The 20,169-nt window shown below is 47.9% G+C and overlaps 1 protein-coding gene and 3 non-coding genes across 4 annotated transcripts in view; 1 reads left to right on the forward strand and 3 right to left on the reverse strand.

Annotated features, from left to right (window-relative positions):
• LOC140732891 (uncharacterized) overlaps nucleotides 1-20,169 on the forward strand; it is a 795,520-nt gene that overhangs the window by 92,568 nt on the left and 682,783 nt on the right. The gene's annotated exons all lie outside the window — the stretch shown is intronic.
• On the reverse strand, nucleotides 6,991-7,064 carry trnan-guu (transfer RNA asparagine (anticodon GUU)). Its single transcript has one exon. It is a non-coding gene; the product is annotated as a tRNA-Asn (tRNA).
• trnan-guu (transfer RNA asparagine (anticodon GUU)) lies at nucleotides 10,329-10,402 on the reverse strand. Its single transcript has one exon. It is a non-coding gene; the product is annotated as a tRNA-Asn (tRNA).
• trnan-guu (transfer RNA asparagine (anticodon GUU)) lies at nucleotides 19,649-19,722 on the reverse strand. The gene has a single exon. It is a non-coding gene; the product is annotated as a tRNA-Asn (tRNA).

Here is a 20,169-nt window from a genome sequence, read left to right on the forward strand (position 1 = left end):
CCGGCGTTGGACGATGGTGACTAGTAATCGATGGTCTGATTTGGCTTTTCACAATCTGCATGAATAGTTTTCATCAGATGGTGACGGACAACATAAAACAGAAAACGTTAGAACCACATACTTGTCAGAATTAGAAGGGTAAATACCAATAGATTCTCAGTGGGTCGCCAAAACATTCGGCCACGAGTACACACTCTGCAAAGAAAGACATTTTACATTGGGAAGTAATCGCTGTGTCCAAGGACAGATGAGGAAAGCACCGATCCGGGGGTCAGAGAAACAGGACTGTTCCTGAATTAAAAGTTGAAACTGCCAGAAATAATCCGCAGCTTAGTCAGCGTCTGTGGAGACAGAAACAGAGTTCACTTTTCAGGTCGATGACCTTTTCCTGAGTCCCGAGCTCGCCGTTAGACGTAAGGACTCTCACGAAGCCTCTGCAAGATGGCTTGAGCTGGGTGAAGGTACTGATTTCACTCGCCCTCTCCTTTCTGAGTTCAGGGCAGACGTGCGCAAAATGGAAGAGATTCGGTTGAGTGTAGCGTTGATGGTAGAGGAAGGGAGACGCATTTCGATGAAAAAGGAGGGTATCTTCTTTGTTCTCGAATGAAACGCCTCATCCTGAGAGCAGCAACGACGGAGACGGAGGGTTTGAGAGAAGGGGGTCGTACTTTTTACAAGTGTTAGTGTGGGAACAGGTGTAGTCCAGAAAGTTGTGAGTCTGTGGTTTATAATTAGACAGCAGTCTATGTCTACAAAGATAAAGATAGAGAGATCGAGAAAGACGGGGGCAAGTTTTGGATATGGGGCAGGTAAATTTGAAGACGGGGTGAAAGTTGGAGGCAAAGAAATGAATTGTATGAGTTAGGCATGGGTGCAGGAAGCAACAGCAATGCAGTCGTTGATGTGGCGGAGGAAACGTTGGGAGCGATACAAATGTAGCCTTGGAACAAAGACTGTTCCCCGTAGCCGACAAAAATACAGGCATGGCTGACACTCTTGCGAGTGACCATGGCTACACCTTTTGTTTGAAGGGCCCTGGTGAGACCACACAGTCTTTGTCTAACATTTAAAATGTGGCAGAGTCGGATGAAGCAAATATTTCCGGAAACACTGGCGTCTGTCATCGCGTGTCACGCCAAGTGACTCTGAGATACGAAGTCGCTGAGTGGATATTTCACGAAGCTCAACACAAAGTTCCTTTTCTTCTCGGCAGACTTTCCCTTCCCGCTGTCACTGCTGACTGGGTTGTCCCACATTCCAAAACGATGATCACATCAACCTCAAACTGGGACTCAACCTCTGTAACGGTTCACAATTTGTTTGGAATATTTGAGTTGCAAGTGCATTTAACGTGGAAACATTTCTCTGTCGGGTGAAATTAACCCGCGTCTTCCCCGTGATGGACGGGGACACTAACCACTATTCTAACGAGAAACCAATGCGAAACAGCTATCTGTTACAGGAATGTACGATTACCGAATAGCTGAAAGGGTTATCCCGATGCTTGTTCATTGACTGTGCACCGGCATGCACTCTTCATCATTTGTATGAGACCGTATGATCATCAGACATTGGAGCAGAAATAGGCCATTCAGCCCATGGAGTCTGCTCCGATATAAGTCATGGCTGAACCCGCATACCACTCAATCCCATACACATGGTTTCTCGCCATATCCTTTGACGCCCTGAACGATCAGCAAACTATCAACTTCCGCCTTAAATATACCAAAGGCCTTAACTTCCACCGCAGTCTGTGGCAGAACATTCACTCTCTGTTTAAAAAAAATCCTTCGTATATCTTTTCTAAAAGATCGCCCCTGAATTTTGAGGCTGTGTCCATCAGTTGGATACCACCACCACAGGAAACATCCTTTCCACATCCGCCTTTTCTAGTCCTTCTCACATTCTGTAGGTTTCAATGAAATCCGCCGCATTTTTCTAAACTCCAGTGAGTACAGGCTCAAACCTGCCGAACGGTATTCACACGCTAAATCCTCAGCTCCAGAAATCATCTTTGTGAAACTTCTCTGGACTCTCTTCCATAACAGAACATCCTTTCTGAGATACGGGGGTTAAAAGCGTTGACAATACTCCAAATGCGACCTGACTAGTGTCTCATAGAGCCTCAGCATTATCTCCTTGCCTTTTAATATTTGATTCCCATTGAAATAAATCCTAATATTGCATTTGCCATATTTACCAAAGACTCAAGCTGTGAATTAACCTTCTGAGAGCCTTGCACGAGGCGTCTGCACGTGTGATGCTTAAACTTTCTTCCCATTTAGATACTAGTCTGTACTATTGTTCCTTTTACCAAATTACATTATCGTACAATTCCAAAACTGTATTCCAGCTGCCTCTTTTTTGTCCAATCTTCCAATTGCTTAAGTCCGGCTGCAGTTGGATTGCTTCGTCAGCCCTACCTACTCCACCCCATCAATCTTTGCATCATTCACAAACTTTGCCAGAAATTCTATAATCTAAATCACTGACAGATAATGTGAACAGTATACAATTATGTCCCCCGAGGAACACCACTAGTCGGTGGGAGGCAACTAGAAAAGTGCCCTGTAATCCCACTCGGTGCCACCTGTCAAATACAGAGCTTTCAGTTCTGCATGCTTTGCACTATTGACTTTTGGCTCTGTGCAACAATTTAACTCTTTGCACCATCCGCAATTGCACCCAATAATTGCATTGTCCTTCCTTACGTTAATATTATACCCGTCATCACTTGTAAACTTGCTGGCTCGTCCTCAGCTCCATCATGCTGGTTCCCATCTCCCTGAAAGGGTTTGCGTAGCCATAGACAACGTGCAACAGCGTCTGTAGTTTCTGGGGAAATCCTATCATCGCCCCATTTGGGTCACACGGTAACTGGGATTAGACATATCAAGGCACACTTCCTGAAGCAATCGGAGAACCCTAGTGTTAGGGGATATCTTTGAAACATAGGAGCTCACGGGATGCTAGAAAGGCCCTTTGTAGTACTGGCTGAGGATCAGAAGGATGATGGCGGATCTCAATGGGAATTAAAGAATACGGAGAAGCGTGCCTCGAGTGGACGTGGTGAGGATGTTCCCTTTACTAAGAGAGACAGGAATCTGAGGGCTCAGCCTTTTAACAAAGGCTGACTGAGAGGATATCTTCAGTCAGGTGACGGTGATTTCTGGGATTGATTGCCGCAGCGGGCAATGGACGAACTTATTCGGTGCATTTAAGACAGAGATATGTCGGGTCGAGATTGGTAAAGGAGTTACGAACTAATGGGAGACGGCAGGTCAACAGTTTCTGGAGAAAAAAAGGCAATGACTGAATAGCTGAGTAATCTTGATCACTGGAGGAATTCTGACCCAATTCTTTTGAACACATATGGCCACTGGTTCGTCTGGGGGCTCCCGTGGGGGGGAGGGGTTATACCTCGGTCCCGATGATTAATTCCCTATCTTACCACTGATGACGACACACCTGGTTTCCATCAAGACCAGCAGCATAAGAACCCCAGCGTTACAACCACTAGTCTCCAGATCGTTGGCTTTGCCTGTGTGGCATTTAACGCTTCCCGGCCGCTTAGGACCGTGTGTTCTAATTTTGCTCCAGTTTTAAGGTTTCCCTATGAAACTCGGTCCCTCTGTGTCAAGGTTTCGTGGCAAGATCCCTCCTGTTTGCTGTTCAGCTTTCACGTCCACATAAGCATCCTAACTGAATCGCCGTGCCTGTGTCCTGCACTTGCGTTTAATTTATTCGCTCATTGCAACGGCCCATCACCGTCTGTCGGAATTGGATTGGGAAGCGGAATTAAAATGGGTGACTACTGGGAGATTTCGCTTTTTCTGGTAGGTGCTCGGTGAAGCAGACTCGCCGAAATATAAAATGAGTCACCGATGACTCGAACAGACTCACAGGTGAAGTGTCGCCTCACCTGGAAGGACGTTTTGACGGAGGAGGTGTAAGGGCAGGTGTATCACTGGTTTCGCTTGCAAGAGTAAGTGGCAGGAGAGAAGCCGGGGGAGAGGGACGAACGGAAAAGTGATTTACGTAAAGTGATCGTTGCGTAAAGCCGAAATGGGTGGGGCTGAGAAAGCTGTGTTTGGTGGCGGAATCCCGCTGGTGATGGCGGAAGTTACGCAGAATCAAGCTCTGATCGCCGAGGCCGGTGAGGTGGCAGGCGTGCACAAGACGAAAACTATCACTGGTGGAGTGGCAGGAGGATGGGTTCAGGGCAGACGTGCGCAAAATGGAAGAGATTCGGTTGAATGCAGCGTTGATGGTAGAGGAAGGGAGACGCATTTCGATGAAAAAGGAGGGTATCTTCTTTGTTCTAGAATGAAACGCCTCATCTTGAGAGCAGCAACGACGGAGACGGAGGGTTTGAGAGAAGGGGATGGTATTTTTACAAGTGATAGTGTGGGAACAGGTATAGTCCAGAAAGCTGTGAGTTTGTGGTTTATAATTAGACATCAGTCTATGTCTCCAAAGATAAAAATGGAGAGATCGAGAAAGAGGGGGAGGGGCATGTTCTGGATATGGGGCAGGTAAATTTGAAGACGGGGTGAAAGTGGGAGGCAAAGAAATGAATTGGATGAGTTCGGCATGGGTGCAGGAAGCAACAGCAATGCAGTCGTTGATGTGGCGTAGGAAAAGTTGGGAACGATACCAATGTCGCCCTGGAACATAGTCTGTTCCCCGTAGCCAGCAAAAGTGCAGACATGGCTGACACTCTTGCGAGTGCCCATGGCTACACCTTTTGTTTGAAGGAAGTGTGAAGAAACGAAGGAGAAATTATTAGGAGCGATGACAGGTTCCGCCAATCGGAGGTGAAAGGTGGTGGAGGGGAGCTGGCTGGGTCTGGTCTTCAGATGGAAACGAAGAGCTTTGCCGCCTTCCTGTAGCGGGCTGGAGGTGTATCTCTACTGGTAATCCGTAGTAAAAATAATATGATCGGAGTCGGGAAATTTGACATCATTGAAAAGATCAATAGCGTGTGATGTGTCACGTCGGAGGTAGGAAGGGACTGAACCAGTGGGGAAAATCTGTGTCGAGGCATGCAATGGTATGTTCAGTATGGCAGGAACAAGCAGAAAAAATGGGTCTATCAGGACAAACAAGTTTGTGGCTCTCGGGTAAGGTCTAGAAACAGGAACGAAGCGCCTCGGCTGTTGGCAATGGATGGGATATCCTCAGACAAAATAAGGTCGGAGATGGTGTGGGTCCTGTTCGAGGGATAAGTGAAAGGAGATGTCTCACCCTTGTCGTTGGGCCTCAGCAAGATAGGGTCAGTCCGGCACTACTACTAAAGCACCCCCCTTATCTGCGGGTTGGATGGTGAATATCGGATTAGTGCGGAGAGAGTGCAGAGCAGAACGTTGGAAGCGGTGACTGGGAATTGGAGAGAGAGCTGGTGAAGTCGAGGCGGTTGATGTCCCGTCGGCAGTTGGGAATGAAAAGATCCAGAACAGACATAGGTGGACAGCAGGATGTCCAGGTTTAAGACGGGAGAACAGGTCTTCGATGTGGAGTGAAGGGTCCTTGCCAAAGATGTAGCCCAGGCACGGAGGCTGTGGAAAGAGCTAAGCGTCACAGCGGGCGCGGAACTCACTGAGTTCTGGGCGCAAGGGGACAAAGGTAAGGCCTTTATTGAGAACAGAACGTTTTGACTCGGAGGGGAAGGTAGGAAGAAATGGTGACGACCAGGCTAGGATGAGAGCTGGGATCTGATGGGGAAGGGGTTGGTAGAGTCAGAGGAGAGGGGAGAGTTGAGGTGTTCAGGAAAGGTGGAGGAAGATGGAGGATCCGAGGACCCAGGGGCTGGTGGAGGGGCCTGAGAGATACAGAGGTGGGGAGGACAAATGAGAAACCCAGCGGCAGCGCGTTTTTCCTGTTCCAGCGTTCTGTAGGAGCACCCGCTGTGTCTCTTTGCCTTCCTGTTCTTTGTCTTCGGGTTGTTACTTCGGTTATAAACAAAGGGAACTCTACAGATGCTGGAAATTCGGAGCACAGAATGCTGGGAATCACCAGGCCAGGCAGCGTTTGTGGACAGTTGATGTCTCACGACGGGACACTACATAGATGACCCATTGATTTCATCCCGTATTTAGTCTGTGGTATTTCGGAGAGCCTTGGATGTAACTAGGAGTGGCCACAGCCTGAAGTGTAGCGGAGAATACACCCATACTCTACAATTTATGTTTCCAATCCTGACATCACGTGTTCTTCCCGATCCGTCTATGTGATCAAATGAATGTCGAATTGGGAAGTGAACTGAATTCTGTCAGTGTTTAAAAATCAGTAGCTGACTGGGAATCTGAACTTCTACCTGTCAGCAGACCTCGCGATACTTTGCAGGGTCTTGTCGTCAGATGGCCTGGCAATTATTGCACCAGATGGAGAACCGAGTGGGTAGAACACTCTCAGTGGGGCTCCTGTAGTTATAATCCGGTTTGAGGAAGGTCTGCTGGCCTCAATCTTCCCAGGACGTGGAGACGCTGGTCTACTTTTAGACGAAACTGGTGTCGTTATGAGACCAGGTTAGGACGATCAGAATATGCACTTCCAGAAACATAGGAACAGAATGAAAGACAAGATTTCACTGTACCCGTGTACGCTATCTCTGTAAGCTACAAAAATTTAATTCCCACTGCATTTGGTACGGCAGCAGCAGGGACCGCCCTCTACCGGTCAGAACAGCGTTTCCCAATCTACCTCATTAAGATGCTGAAACTAATTATTTATCTCACTGTGCTTTCTCTGTCGCTGTTACATTTTATTCTGCATTCTGTTATTGCTTTACGTTGTTCTCTTTCCATGCACTGTGTAATGGTTTGATCTCCAGGAACAGTGTGAAAGAGAAGCTTTTCACTGTATCTCGGTACGTACCTTAAACAATTTTAATCCCCACTGAACGTGATGCGGCAGTAGCAGGGAGCGCTGGACACGGCACCGTTTCCCAGTTGGCAATCCAACACACAGCAAAAGCTGCCGGTTCACCAGCGTCCCTGGGTGGGCTCAAACCACCAACCTTTCGGTTAACAGCCGAACGCGCTCACCGATTGCGCCACAGAGACAAGCTGGAGAAGGTTTTAATAAATTGCCCATTCCGGCGTTGGACGATGGTGACTAGTAATCGATGCTCTGATTCGGCTTTTCACAATCTGCATGAATAGTTTTCATCAGATGGTGACGGACAACATAAAACAGAAAACGTTAGAACCACATACTTGTCAGAATTAGAAGGGTAAATAGCAATAGATTCGCAGTGCGTCACCAAAACATTCGGCCACGAGTACACACTCTGCAAAGAAAGACATTTTACTTTCGGAAGTAATCGATGAGGAAAGCACCGATCCCGGGGTCAGAGAAACAGGACTGTTCCTGAATTAAAAGTTGAAACTGCCAGAAATAATCCGCAGCTTAGTCAGCGTCTGTGGAGACAGAAACAGAGTTCGATGACCTTTTCCTGAGCCCCGAGCTCGCCGTTAGACGTAAGGACTCTCACGAAGCCTCTGCAAGATGGCTTGAGCTGGGTGAAGGTACTGATTTCACTCGCCCTCTCCTTTCTGGGTTCAGGGCAGACGTGCGCAAAATGGAAGAGATTCGGTTGAGTGTAGCGTTGATGGTAGAGGAAGGGAGACGCATTTCGATGAAAAAGGAGGGTATCTTCTTTGTTCTCGAATGAACGCCTCATCCTGAGAGCAGCAACGACGGAGACGGAGGGTTTGAGAGAAGGGGGTTGTATTTTTACAAGTGTTAGTGTGGGAACAGGTGTAGTCCAGAAAGCTGTGAGTTTGTGGTTTATAATTAGACAGCAGTTATTGTCTACAAAGATAAAGATAGAGAGATCGAGAAAGACGGGGGCAAGTTTTGGATATGGGGCAGGTAAATTTGAAGACGGGGTGAACGTTGGAGGCAAAGAAATGAATTGTATGAGTTAGGCATGGGTGCAGGAAGCAACAGCAATGCAGTCGTTGATGTGGCGGAGGAAACGTTGGGAGCGATACCAATGTAGCCTTGGAACAAAGACTGTTCCCCGTAGCCGACAAAAATGCAGACACGGCTGACACTCTTGCGAGTGCCCATGGCTACACCTTTTGTTTGAAGGATGTGTGAAGATCCGAAAGAGAAATTATTAGGAGCGATGACAGGTTCCGCCAATCGGAGGTGAAAGGTGGTGGAGGAGAGATTGCTGGGTCTGGTCTCCAGATGGAAACGAAGAGCGTTGCCGCCTTCCTGGTGCGGGCTGCAGGTGTATCTCTACTGGAAATCCATAGTAAAAATAATATGAACGGATTCGGGAAATTTGACATCATTGAAAAGATCAATAGCGTGTGATGTGTCACGTCGGAGGTAGGAAGAGACTGAACCAGTGGGGAAAAACTGTGTTGAAGCATGCAGTGGTATGTTCAGTATGGCAGGATCAAGCAGAAAAAATGGGTCTATCTGGACAAACAAGTTTGTGGCTCTTGGGTAAGGTCTAGAAACAGGAACGAAGCGCCTCGGCTGTTGGCAATGGATGGGATATCCTCAGACAAAATAAGGTCGGAGATGGTGTGGGTACTGTTCCGGGGAAAATTAAAGGAGATGTCTCACCCTTGTCGTTGGGCCTCAGCAAGATAGGGTCAGTCCGGCACTACTACTAAAGCACCCCCCTTATCTGCGGGTTGGATGGTGAATATCGGATTAGTGCGGAGAGAGTGCAGAGCAAAACGTTGGAAGCGGTGACTGGGAATTGGAGAGAGGGCTGGTGAAGACGAGGTGCTTGGTGTCCCGTCGGCAATTGGGAATGAAAAGATCCAGAACAGGCATAGGTGGACAGCAGGATGTCCAGGTTGAAGACGGGAGAACAGGTCTTCGATGTGGAGTGAAGGGTCCTTGCCAAAGATGTAGCCCAGGCACGGATGCTGTGGAGAGGGCTAAGCGTCACAGCGGGCGCGGAACTCACTGAGTTCTGGGCGCAAGGGGACAAAGGTAAGGCCTTTATTGAGAACAGAACGTTTTGACTCAGAGGGGAAGGTAGGAAGAAATGGTGACGACCAGGCTAGGATGAGAGCTGGGATCTGATGGGGAAGGGGTTGGTAGAGTCAGAGGAGAGGGGAGAGTTGAGGTGCTCAGGAAAGGTGGAGGAAGATGGAGGATCCGAGGACCCAGGGGCTGGTGGCGGGGCCTGAGAGATACAGAGGTGGGGAGGACAAATGAGAAACCCAGCGGCAGAGAGTTTTTCCTGTTCCAGCGTTCTGTAGGAGGACCCGCTGTGTCTCTTTGCCTTCCTGTTCTTTGTCTTCGGGTTGTTACTTCGGATATAAACAAAGGAATTTCTCCAAATGCTGGAAATCCGGAGCACAAAATGCTGGGAATACCAGGTCAGGCAGCGTCTGTGGACAGTTCATGTCTCACGACGGGACACTACATAGATGTCCCGTTGATTTCATCCCGTATTTAGTCTGTGTTATTTCGGAGAGCCTTGGATGTAACTAGTAGTGGCCACAGCCTGAGGTGTAGCGGAGAATACACCCACACTCTGTAATTTATTTTTCCAATCCTGATGTCTCGTTCTCTTCCCGATCCGTCTATGTGATCAAATGAATGTCGAATTGGGAAGTGAACTGAATTCTGTCAGTGTTTAAAGATCAGTAGCTGACTGGGAAACTGAACTTCTACCTGTCAGCAGTCCTCGCGATACTTTGCAGGGTCTTGTCGTCAGATGGCCTGGCAATTATTGTACAAAATGGAGAAGTGAGTGGGTAGAACACTCTCAGTGGGGCTCCTATAGTTATAATCCGGTTTGAGGAAGGTCTGCTGGCCTCAATCTACCCAGGACGTGAAGACGCTGGTCTACTTGTTGACGAAACTGGTGTCGTTGTGAGACCAGGTTAGGTCGTTCACAATATGCACTTCCAGAAACATAGGAACAGAACGAAAGACAAGTTTTCTCTGTACCCGTGTACGCTATCTCTTTAAGTGAAAAAAATTTAATTTCCACTGAACTCGGTCCGGCAGCAGCAGGGACCGCCCTCTACCGGCCAGAACAGCGTTTCCCAATCTACCTCATTATGATGCCGAACCTAATTATTTATCTCACTGTGCTTTATCTGTCGCTGTTACATTTTATTCTGCATTCTGTTATTGCTTTACATTGTTCCCTTTCCATGCACTGTGTAATGGTTTGATCTCCAGGAACAGTGTGAAAAAGAAGCTTTTCACTGTATCTCGGTACGTACCTTAAACAATTGTAATCCCCACTGAACGTGATGCGGCAGTAGCAGGGAGCGCTAGACACGGCACCGTTTCCCAGTTGGCAATCCAACACACAGCAAAAGCTGCCGGTTCACCAGCGTCCCTGGGTGGGCTCGAACCACCAACCTTTCGGTTAACAGCCGAACGCGCTCACCGATTGCGCCACAGAGACAAGCTGGAAAAGGTTTTAATAAATTGCCCATTCCGGCGTTGGACGATGGTAGTAATCGATGCTCTGATTCGGCTTTTCACAATCTGCATGAATAGTTTTCATCAGATGGTGACGGACAACAGAAAACAGAAAACGTTAGAACCACATACTTGTCAGAATTAGAAGGGTAAATACCAATAGATTCTCAGTGCGTCGCCAAAACATTCGGCCACGAGTACACACTCTGCAAAGAAAGACATTTTACATTGGGATGTAATCGCTGTGTCCAAGGACAGATGAGGAAAGCACGGATCCCGGGGTCAGAGAAACAGGAAAGTTCCTGAATTAAAAGTTGAAACTGCCAGAAATAATCCGCAGCTTAGTCAGCGTCTGTGGAGACAGAAACAGAGTTCACGTTTCAGGTCGATGACCTTTTCCTGAGCCCCGAGCTCGCCGTTAGACGTAAGGACTCTCACGAAGCCTCTGGAAGATGGCTTGAGCTGGGTGAAGGTACTGATTTCACTCGCCCTCTCCTTTCTGACACTTTGAATTGCACCCTTTAAATCGAGCACAGAACAGCCTTTGTCTAACATTTAAAATGTGACAGTGTCGGATGAAGCAAATATTTCCGGAAACACCGGCGTCTGTCATCGCGTGTCACGCCAAGTGACTCTGAGATACGAAGTCGCTGAGTGGATATTTAACGAAGCTGAACACAAAGATCCTTTTTTTCTCTCGGCAGACTCTCCCTTCCCGCTGACACTGCTGACTGGGCTGTCCCACATTCCCAAAAACGATGATCACATCAACCTCAAACTCTTACTCAACCTCTGTAACGGTTCACAATTTGTTTGGAATATTTGAGCTGCAAGTGCATTTAACGTGGAAACATTTCTCTGTCGGGTGAAATTAACCCGCGTCTTCCCCGTGATAGACGGGGACACTAACCACTATTCTAACGAGAAACCAATGCGAAAGAGCTATCTGTTACCGGGATGTACGAGCACAGAATAGCTGAAAGGGTTACCCCGATGCTTGTTCATTGACTGTGAACCGGCATGCACTCTTCAGCTTTTGTATGAGACTGTATGATCATCAGACATTGGAGCAGAAATAGGCCATTCAGCCCATGGAGTCTGTTCCGACATAAGTCATGGCTGAACCCGCATACCACTCAATCCCATACACATGGTTTCTCGCCATATCCTTTGACGCCCTGAACGATCAGCAAACTATCAACTTCCGCCTTAAATATACCAAAGGCCTTGACTTCCACCGCAGTCTGTGGCAGAACATTCACTCTCTGTTTAAAAAAAAAAATCCTTCGTACATCTTTTCTAAAAGATCGCCCCTGTATTTTGAGGCTGTGTCCATCAGTTGGATACCACTACCACAGGAAACATCCTTTCCACAACCTCCTTTTCTAGTCCTTCTCACATTCGGAAGCTTTCAATGAAATCCGCCGCATTTTTCAAAACTCCAGTGAGTACAGGCTCAAACCTGCCGAACGCTGCTCACACGCTAACTTTTCCGCTCCAGAAATCATCTTTGTGAAACTTCTCTGGACTCTCTTCCATAACAGAACATCCTTTCTGAGATACGGGGGTTAAAAGCGTTGACAATACTCCAAATGCGGCCTGACTAGTGTCTCATAGAGCCTCAGCATTATCTCCTTGTCTTTTAATATTTGATTCCCATTGAAATAAATCCTAATATTGTATTTGCCATATTTACCAAAGACTCAAGCTGTGAATTAACCTTCTGAGAGCCTTGCACGAGGCGTCTGCACGTGTGATGCTTAAACTTTCTTCCCATTTAGATACTAGTCTGTACTATTGTTCCTTTTACCAAATTACATTATCGTACAATTCCAAAACTGTATTCCAACTGCCTCTTTTTTGTCCAATCTTCCAATTGCTTAAGTCCGGCTGCAGTTGGATTGCTTCGTCAGCCCTACCTACTCCACCCCATCAATCTTTGCATCATTCACAAACTTTGCCAGAAATTCTATAATCTAAATCACTGACAGATAATGTGAACAGTATACAATTATGTCCCCCGAGGAACACCTCTAGTCGGTGGGAGGCAACTAGAAATGTGCCCTGTATTCCCACTCGCTGCCGCCTGTCAAATACAGAGCTTTCAGTTCTGCATGCTTTGCACTATTGACTTTTGGCTCTGTGCTACAATTTAACTCTTTGCACCATCCGCAATTGCGCCCAATAATTGCATTGTCCTTCCTTACGTTAATATTATACCCGTCATCACTTGTAAACTTGCTGGCTCGTCCTCAGCTCCATCATGCTGGTTCCCATCTCCCTGAAAGGGATTGCATAGCCATAGACAACGTGCAACAGCGTCTGTAGTTTCTGGGGAAATCCTATCATCGCCCCATTTGGGTCACACGGTAACTGGGATTAGACATATCAAGGCACACTTCCTGAAGCAATCGGAGAACCCTAGTGTTAGGGGATATCTTTGAAACATAGGAGCTCACGGGATGCTAGAAAGGCCCTTTGTAGTACTGGCTGAGGATCAGAAGGATGATGGCGGATCTCAATGGGAATTAAAGAATACGGAGAAGCGTGCCTCGGGTGGACGTGGTGAGGATGTTCCCTTTACTAAGAGAGACGGGAATCTGAGGGCTCTGCCTTTTAACAAAGGCTGACTGAGAGGATATCTTCAGTCAGGTGACGGTGATTTCTGGGATTGATTGCCGCAGCGGGCAATGGACGAACTTATTCGGTGCATTTAAGACAGAGATATGTCGTGTCGAGATTGGTAAAGGAGTTACGAACTAATGGGAGACGGCAGGTCAACAGTTTCTGGAGAAAAAAAGCTATGACTGAATAGCTGAGTAATCTTGATCACTGGAGAAATTCTGACCCAATTCTCTTGAACAAATATGGCCACTCGTTCGTCTGTGGGCTCCCGTGTTCTAATTTTGCTCCAGTTTTAAGGTTTCCCTATGAAACTCGGTCCCTCTGTGTCAAGGTTTCGTGGCAAGATCCCTCCTGTTTGCTGTTCAGCTTTCACGTCCACATAAGCATCCTAACTGAATCGCCGTGCCTGTGTCCTGCACTTGCGTTTAATTTATTCGCTCATTGCAACGGCCCATCACCGTCTGTCGGAATTGGATTGGGAAGCGGAATTAAAATGGGTGACTACTGGGAGATTTCGCTTTTTCTGGTAGGTGCTCGGTGAAGCAGACTCGCCGAAATATAAAATGAGTCACCGATGACTCGAACAGACTCACAGGTGAAGTGTCGCCTCACCTGGAAGGACGTTTTGACGGAGGAGGTGTAAGGGCAGGTGTATCACTGGTTTCGCTTGCAAGAGTAAGTGGCAGGAGAGAAGCCGGGGGAGAGGGACGAACGGAAAAGTGATTTACGTAAAGTGATCGTTGCGTAAAGCCGAAATGGGTGGGGCTGAGAAAGCTGTGTTTGGTGGCGGAATCCCGCTGGTGATGGCGGAAGTTACGCAGAAGCAAGCTCTGGATGCCGAGGCCGGTGAGGGGGCAGGCGTGCACAAGACGAAAACTATCACTGGTGGAGTGGCAGGAGGATGGGTTCAGGGCAGACGTGCGCAAAATGGAAGAGATTCGGTTGAATGCAGCGTTGATGGTAGAGGAAGGGAGACGCATTTCGATGAAAAAGGAGGGTATCTTCTTTGTTCTAGAATGAAACGCCTCATCTTGAGAGCAGCAACGACGGAGACCGAGGGTTTGAGAGAAGGGGATGGTATTTTTACAAGTGATAGTGTGGGAACAGGTATAGTCCAGAAAGCTGTGAGTTTGTGGTTTATAATTAGACATCAGTCTATGTCTCCAAAGATAAAAATGGAGTGATCGAGAAAGAGGGGGGGGGGGCATGTTTTGGATATGGGGCGGGTAAATTTGAAGACGGGGTGAAAGTTGGAGGCAAAGAATTGAAGTGTATGAGTTAGGCATGGGTGCAGGAAGCAACAGCAATGCAGTCGTTGATGTGGCGTAGGAAAAGTTGGGAGCGATACCAATGTAGCCTTGGATCAAAGACTGTTCCCCGTAGCCAGCAAAAGTGCAGACATGGCTGACACTCTTGCGAGTGCCCATGGCTACACCTTTTGTTTGAAGGAAGTGTGAAGAAACGAAGGAGAAATTATTAGGAGCAATGACAGGTTCCGCCAATCGGAGGTGAAAGGTGGTGGAGGGGAGCTGGCTGGGTCTGGTCTTCAGATGGAAACGAAGAGCTTTGCCGCCTTCCTGTAGCGGGCTGGAGGTGTATCTCTACTGGAAATCCGTTGTAAAAATAATATGATCGGAGTCGGGAAATTTGACATCATTGAAAAGATCAATAGCGTGTGATGTGTCACGTCGGAGGTAGGAAGGGACTGAACCAGTGGGGAAAATCTGTGTCGAGGCATGCAATGGTATGTTCAGTATGGCAGGAACAAGCAGAAAAAATGGGTCTATCAGGACAAACAAGTTTGTGGCTCTCGGGTAAGGTCTAGAAACAGGAACGAAGCGCCTCGGCTGTTGGCAATGGATGGGATATCCTCAGACAAAATAAGGTCGGAGATGGTGTGGGTCCTGTTCGAGGGATAAGTGAAAGGAGATGTCTCACCCTTGTCGTTGGGCCTCAGCAAGATAGGGTCAGTCCGGCACTACTACTAAAGCACCCCCCTTATCTGCGGGTTGGACGGTGAATATCGGATTAGTGCGGAGAGAGTGCAGAGCAGAACGTTGGAAGCGGTGACTGGGAATTGGAGAGAGAGCTGGTGAAGTCGAGGCGGTTGATGTCCCGTCGGCAGTTGGGAATGAAAAGATCCAGAACAGACATAGGTGGACAGCAGGATGTCCAGGTTGAAGACGGGAGAACAGGTCTTCGATGTGGAGTGAAGGGTCCTTGCCAAAGATGTAGCCCAGGCACGGAGGCTGTGGAGAGAGCTAAGCGTCACAGCGGGCGCGGAACTCACTGAGTTCTGGGCGCAAGGGGACAAAGGTAAGGCCTTTATTGAGAACAGAACGTTTTGACTCGGAGGGGAAGGTAGGAAGAAATGGTGCCGACCAGGCTAGGATGAGAGCTGGGATCTGATGGGGAAGGGGTTGGTAGAGTCAGAGGAGAGGGGAGAGTTGAGGTGTTCAGGAAAGGTGGAGGAAGATGGAGGATCCGAGGACCCAGGGGCTGGTGGAGGGGCCTGAGAGATACAGAGGTGGGGAGGACAAATGAGAAACCCAGCGGCAGCGCGTTTTTCCTGTTCCAGCCTTACGTAGGAGGACCCGCTGTGTCTCTTTGCCTTCCTGTTCTTTGTCTTCGGGTTGTTACTTCGGTTATAAACAAAGGGAACTCTACAGATGCTGGAAATTCGGAGCACAGAATGCTGGGAATCACCAGGCCAGGCAGCGTCTGTGGACAGTTGATGTCTCACGACGGGACACTACTTAGATGCTCCTTGGCCGGTTGATTTCATCCCGTATTTAGTCTGTGTTATTTCGGAGAGCCTTGGATGTAACTAGGAGTGGCCACAGCCTGAAGTGTAGCGTAGAATACACCCATACTCTACAATTTATGTTTCCAATCCTGATATCTCGTGTTCTTCCCGATCCGTCTATGTGATCAAATGAATGTCGAATTGGGAAGTGAACTGAATTCTGTCAGTGTTTAAAGATCAGTAGCTGACTGGGAATCTGAACTTCTACCTGTCAGCAGACCTCGCGATACTTTGCAGGGTCTTGTCGTCAGATGGCCTGGCAATTATTGCACCAGATGGAGAAGCGAGTGGGTAGAACACTCTCAGTGGGGCTCCTGTAGTTATAATCCGGTTTGAGGAAGGTCTGCTGGCCTCAATCTTCCCAGGACGTGGAGACGCTGGTCTACTTTTAGACGAAACTGGTGTCGTTGTGAGACCAGGTTAGGACGATCAGAATATGCACTTCCAGAAACATAGGAACAGAATGAAAGACAAGTTTTCACTGTACCCGTGTACGCTATCTCTGTAAGTTACAAAAATTTAATTCCCACTGCACTTGGTACGGCAGCAGCAGGGACCGCCCTCTACCGGTGACTAGTAATCGATGCTCTGATTCGGCTTTTCACAATCTGCATGAATAGTTTTCATCAGATGGTGACGGACAACATAAAACAGAAAACGTTAGAACCACATACTTGTCAGAATTAGAAGGGTAAATAGCAATAGATTCGCAGTGCGTCACCAAAACATTTGGCCACGAGTACACACTCTGCAAAGAAAGACATTTTACATTCGGAAGTAATCGATGAGGAAAGCACCGATCCCGGGGTCAGAGAAACAGGACTGTTCCTGAATTAAAAGTTGAAACTGCCAGAAATAATCCGCAGCTTAGTCAGCGTCTGTGGAGACAGAAACAGAGTTCACGTTTCAGGTCGATGACCTTTTCCTGAGCCCCGAGCTCGCCGTTAGACGTAAGGACTCTCACGAAGCCTCTGCAAGATGGCTTGAGCTGAGTGAAGGTACTGATTTCACTCGCCCTCTCCTTTCTGAGTTCAGGGCAGACGTGCGCAAAATGGAAGAGATTCGGTTGAGTGTAGCGTTGATGGTAGAGGAAGGGAGACGCATTTCGATGAAAAAGGAGGGTATCTTCTTTGTTCTCGAATGAACGCCTCATCCTGAGAGCAGCAACGACGGAGACGGAGGGTTTGAGAGAAGGGGGTTGTATTTTTACAAGTGTTAGTGTGGGAACAGGTGTAGTCCAGAAAGCTGTGAGTTTGTGGTTTATAATTAGACAGCAGTTATTGTCTACAAAGATAAAGATATAGAGATCGAGAAAGACGGGGGCAAGTTTTGGATATGGGGCAGGTAAATTTGAAGACGGGGTGAACGTTGGAGGCAAAGAAATGAATTGTATGAGTTAGGCATGGGTGCAGGAAGCAACAGCAATGCAGTCGTTGATGTGGCGGAGGAAACGTTGGGAGCGATACCAATGTAGCCTTGGAACAAAGACTGTTCCCCGTAGCCGACAAAAATGCAGACACGGCTGACACTCTTGCGAGTGCCCATGGCTACACCTTTTGTTTGAAGGATGTGTGAAGATCCGAAAGAGAAATTATTAGGAGCGATGACAGGTTCCGCCAATCGGAGGTGAAAGGTGGTGGAGGGGAGATTGCTGGGTCTGGTCTCCAGATGGAAACGAAGAGCGTTGCCGCCTTCCTGGTGCGGGCTGCAGGTGTATCTCTACTGGAAATCCATAGTAAAAATAATATGATCGGATTCGGGAAATTTGACATCATTGAAAAGATCAATAGCGTGTGATGTGTCACGTCGGAGGTAGGAAGAGACTGAACCAGTGGGGAAAAACTGTGTTGAAGCATGCAGTGGTATGTTCAGTATGGCAGGATCAAGCAGAAAAAATGGGTCTATCTGGACAAACAAGTTTGTGGCTCTTGGGTAAGGTCTAGAAACAGGAACGAAGCGCCTCGGCTGTTGGCAATGGATGGGATATCCTCAGACAAAATAAGGTCGGAGATGGTGTGGGTACTGTTCCGGGGAAAATTAAAGGAGATGTCTCACCCTTGTCGTTGGGCCTCAGCAAGATAGGGTCAGTCCGGCACTACTACTAAAGCACCCCCCTTATCTGCGGGTTGGATGGTGAATATCGGATTAGTGCGGAGAGAGTGAAGAGCAGAACGTTGGAAGCGGTGACTGGGAATTGGAGAGAGGGCTGGTGAAGACGAGGTGCTTGGTGTCCCGTCGGCAATTGGGAATGAAAAGATCCAGAACAGGCATAGGTGGACAGCAGGATGTCCAGGTTGAAGACGGGAGAACAGGTCTTCGATGTGGAGTGAAGGGTCCTTGCCAAAGATGTAGCCCAGGCACGGATGCTGTGGAGAGAGCTAAGCGTCACAGCGGGCGCGGAACTCACTGAGTTCTGGGCGCAAGGGGACAAAGGTAAGGCCTTTATTGAGAACAGAACGTTTTGACTCAGAGGGGAAGGTAGGAAGAAATGGTGACGACCAGGCTAGGATGAGAGCTGGGATCTGATGGGGAAGGGGTTGGTAGAGTCAGCGGAGAGGGGAGAGTTGAGGTGCTCAGGAAAGGTGGAGGAAAATGGAGGATCCGAGGACCCAGGGGCTGGTGGCGGGGCCTGAGAGATACAGAGGTGGGGAGGACAAATGAGAAACCCAGCGGCAGAGAGTTTTTCCTGTTCCAGCGTTCTGTAGGAGGACCCGCTGTGTCTCTTTGCCTTCCTGTTCTTTGTCTTCGGGTTGTTACTTCGGATATAAACAAAGGAATTTCTCCAAATGCTGGAAATCCGGAGCACAAAATGCTGTGAATCACCAGGTCAGGCAGCGTCTGTGGACAGTTCATGTCTCACGACGGGACACTACATAGATGTCCCGTTGATTTCATCCCGTATTTAGTCTGTGTTATTTCGGAGAGCCTTGGATGTAACTAGTAGTGGCCACAGCCTGAGGTGTAGCGGAGAATACACCCACACTCTGTAATTTATTTTTCCAATCCTGATGTCTCGTTCTCTTCCCGATCCGTCTATGTGATCAAATGAATGTCGAATTGGGAAGTGAACTGAATTCTGTCAGTGTTTAAAGATCAGTAGCTGACTGGGAAACTGAACTTCTACCTGTCAGCAGTCCTCGCGATACTTTGCAGGGTCTTGTCGTCAGATGGCCTGGCAATTATTGTACAAAATGGAGAAGTGAGTGGGTAGAACACTCTCAGTGGGGCTCCTGTAGTTATAATCCGGTTTGAGGAAGGTCTGCTGGCCTCAATCTTCCCAGGACGTGGAGACGCTGGTCTACTTTTAGACGAAACTGGTGTCGTTGTGAGACCAGGTTAGGACGATCAGAATATGCACTTCCAGAAACATAGGAACAGAATGAAAGACAAGTTTTCACTGTACCCGTGTACGCTATCTCTGTAAGTTACAAAAATTTAATTCCCACTGCACTTGGTACGGCAGCAGCAGGGACCGCCCTCTACCGGTCAGAACAGCGTTTCCCAATCTACCTCATTAAGATGCTGAAACTAATTATTTATCTCACTGTGCTTTCTCTATCGTTGTTACATTTTATTCTGCATTCTGTTATTGCTTTACGTTGTTCTCTTTCCATGCACTGTGTAATGGTTTGATCTACAGGAACGGTGTGAAATAGAAGCTATTCACTGTATCTCGCTACGTACCTCAAACAATTTTAATCCCCACTGAACGTGATGCGGCAGTAGCAGGGAGTGCTGGACACGGCACCGTTTCCCAGTTGGCAATCCAACACACAGCAAAAGCTGCCGGTTCACCAGCGTCCCTGGGTGGGCTCGAACCACCAACCTTTCGGTTAACAGCCGAACGCGCTCACCGATTGCGCCACAGAGACAAGCTGGAGAAGGTTTTAATAAATTGCCCATTCCGGCGTTGGACGATGGTGACTAGTAATCGATGCTCTGATTCGGCTTTTCACAATCTGCATGAATAGTTTTCATCAGATGGTGACGGACAACATAAAACAGAAAACGTTAGAACCACATACTTGTCAGAATTAGAAGGGTAAATAGCAATAGATTCGCAGTGCGTCACCAAAACATTTGGCCACGAGTACACACTCTGCAAAGAAAGACATTTTACATTCGGAAGTAATCGATGAGGAAAGCACCGATCCCGGGGTCAGAGAAACAGGACTGTTCCTGAATTAAAAGTTGAAACTGCCAGAAATAATCCGCAGCTTAGTCAGCGTCTGTGGAGACAGAAACAGAGTTCACGTTTCAGGTCGATGACCTTTTCCTGAGCCCCGAGCTCGCCGTTAGACGTAAGGACTCTCACGAAG

Source organism: Hemitrygon akajei, chromosome 9 (genome assembly GCF_048418815.1).
Source record: "Hemitrygon akajei chromosome 9, sHemAka1.3, whole genome shotgun sequence".
In the NCBI taxonomy this organism is placed as follows: domain Eukaryota; kingdom Metazoa; phylum Chordata; class Chondrichthyes; order Myliobatiformes; family Dasyatidae; genus Hemitrygon; species Hemitrygon akajei.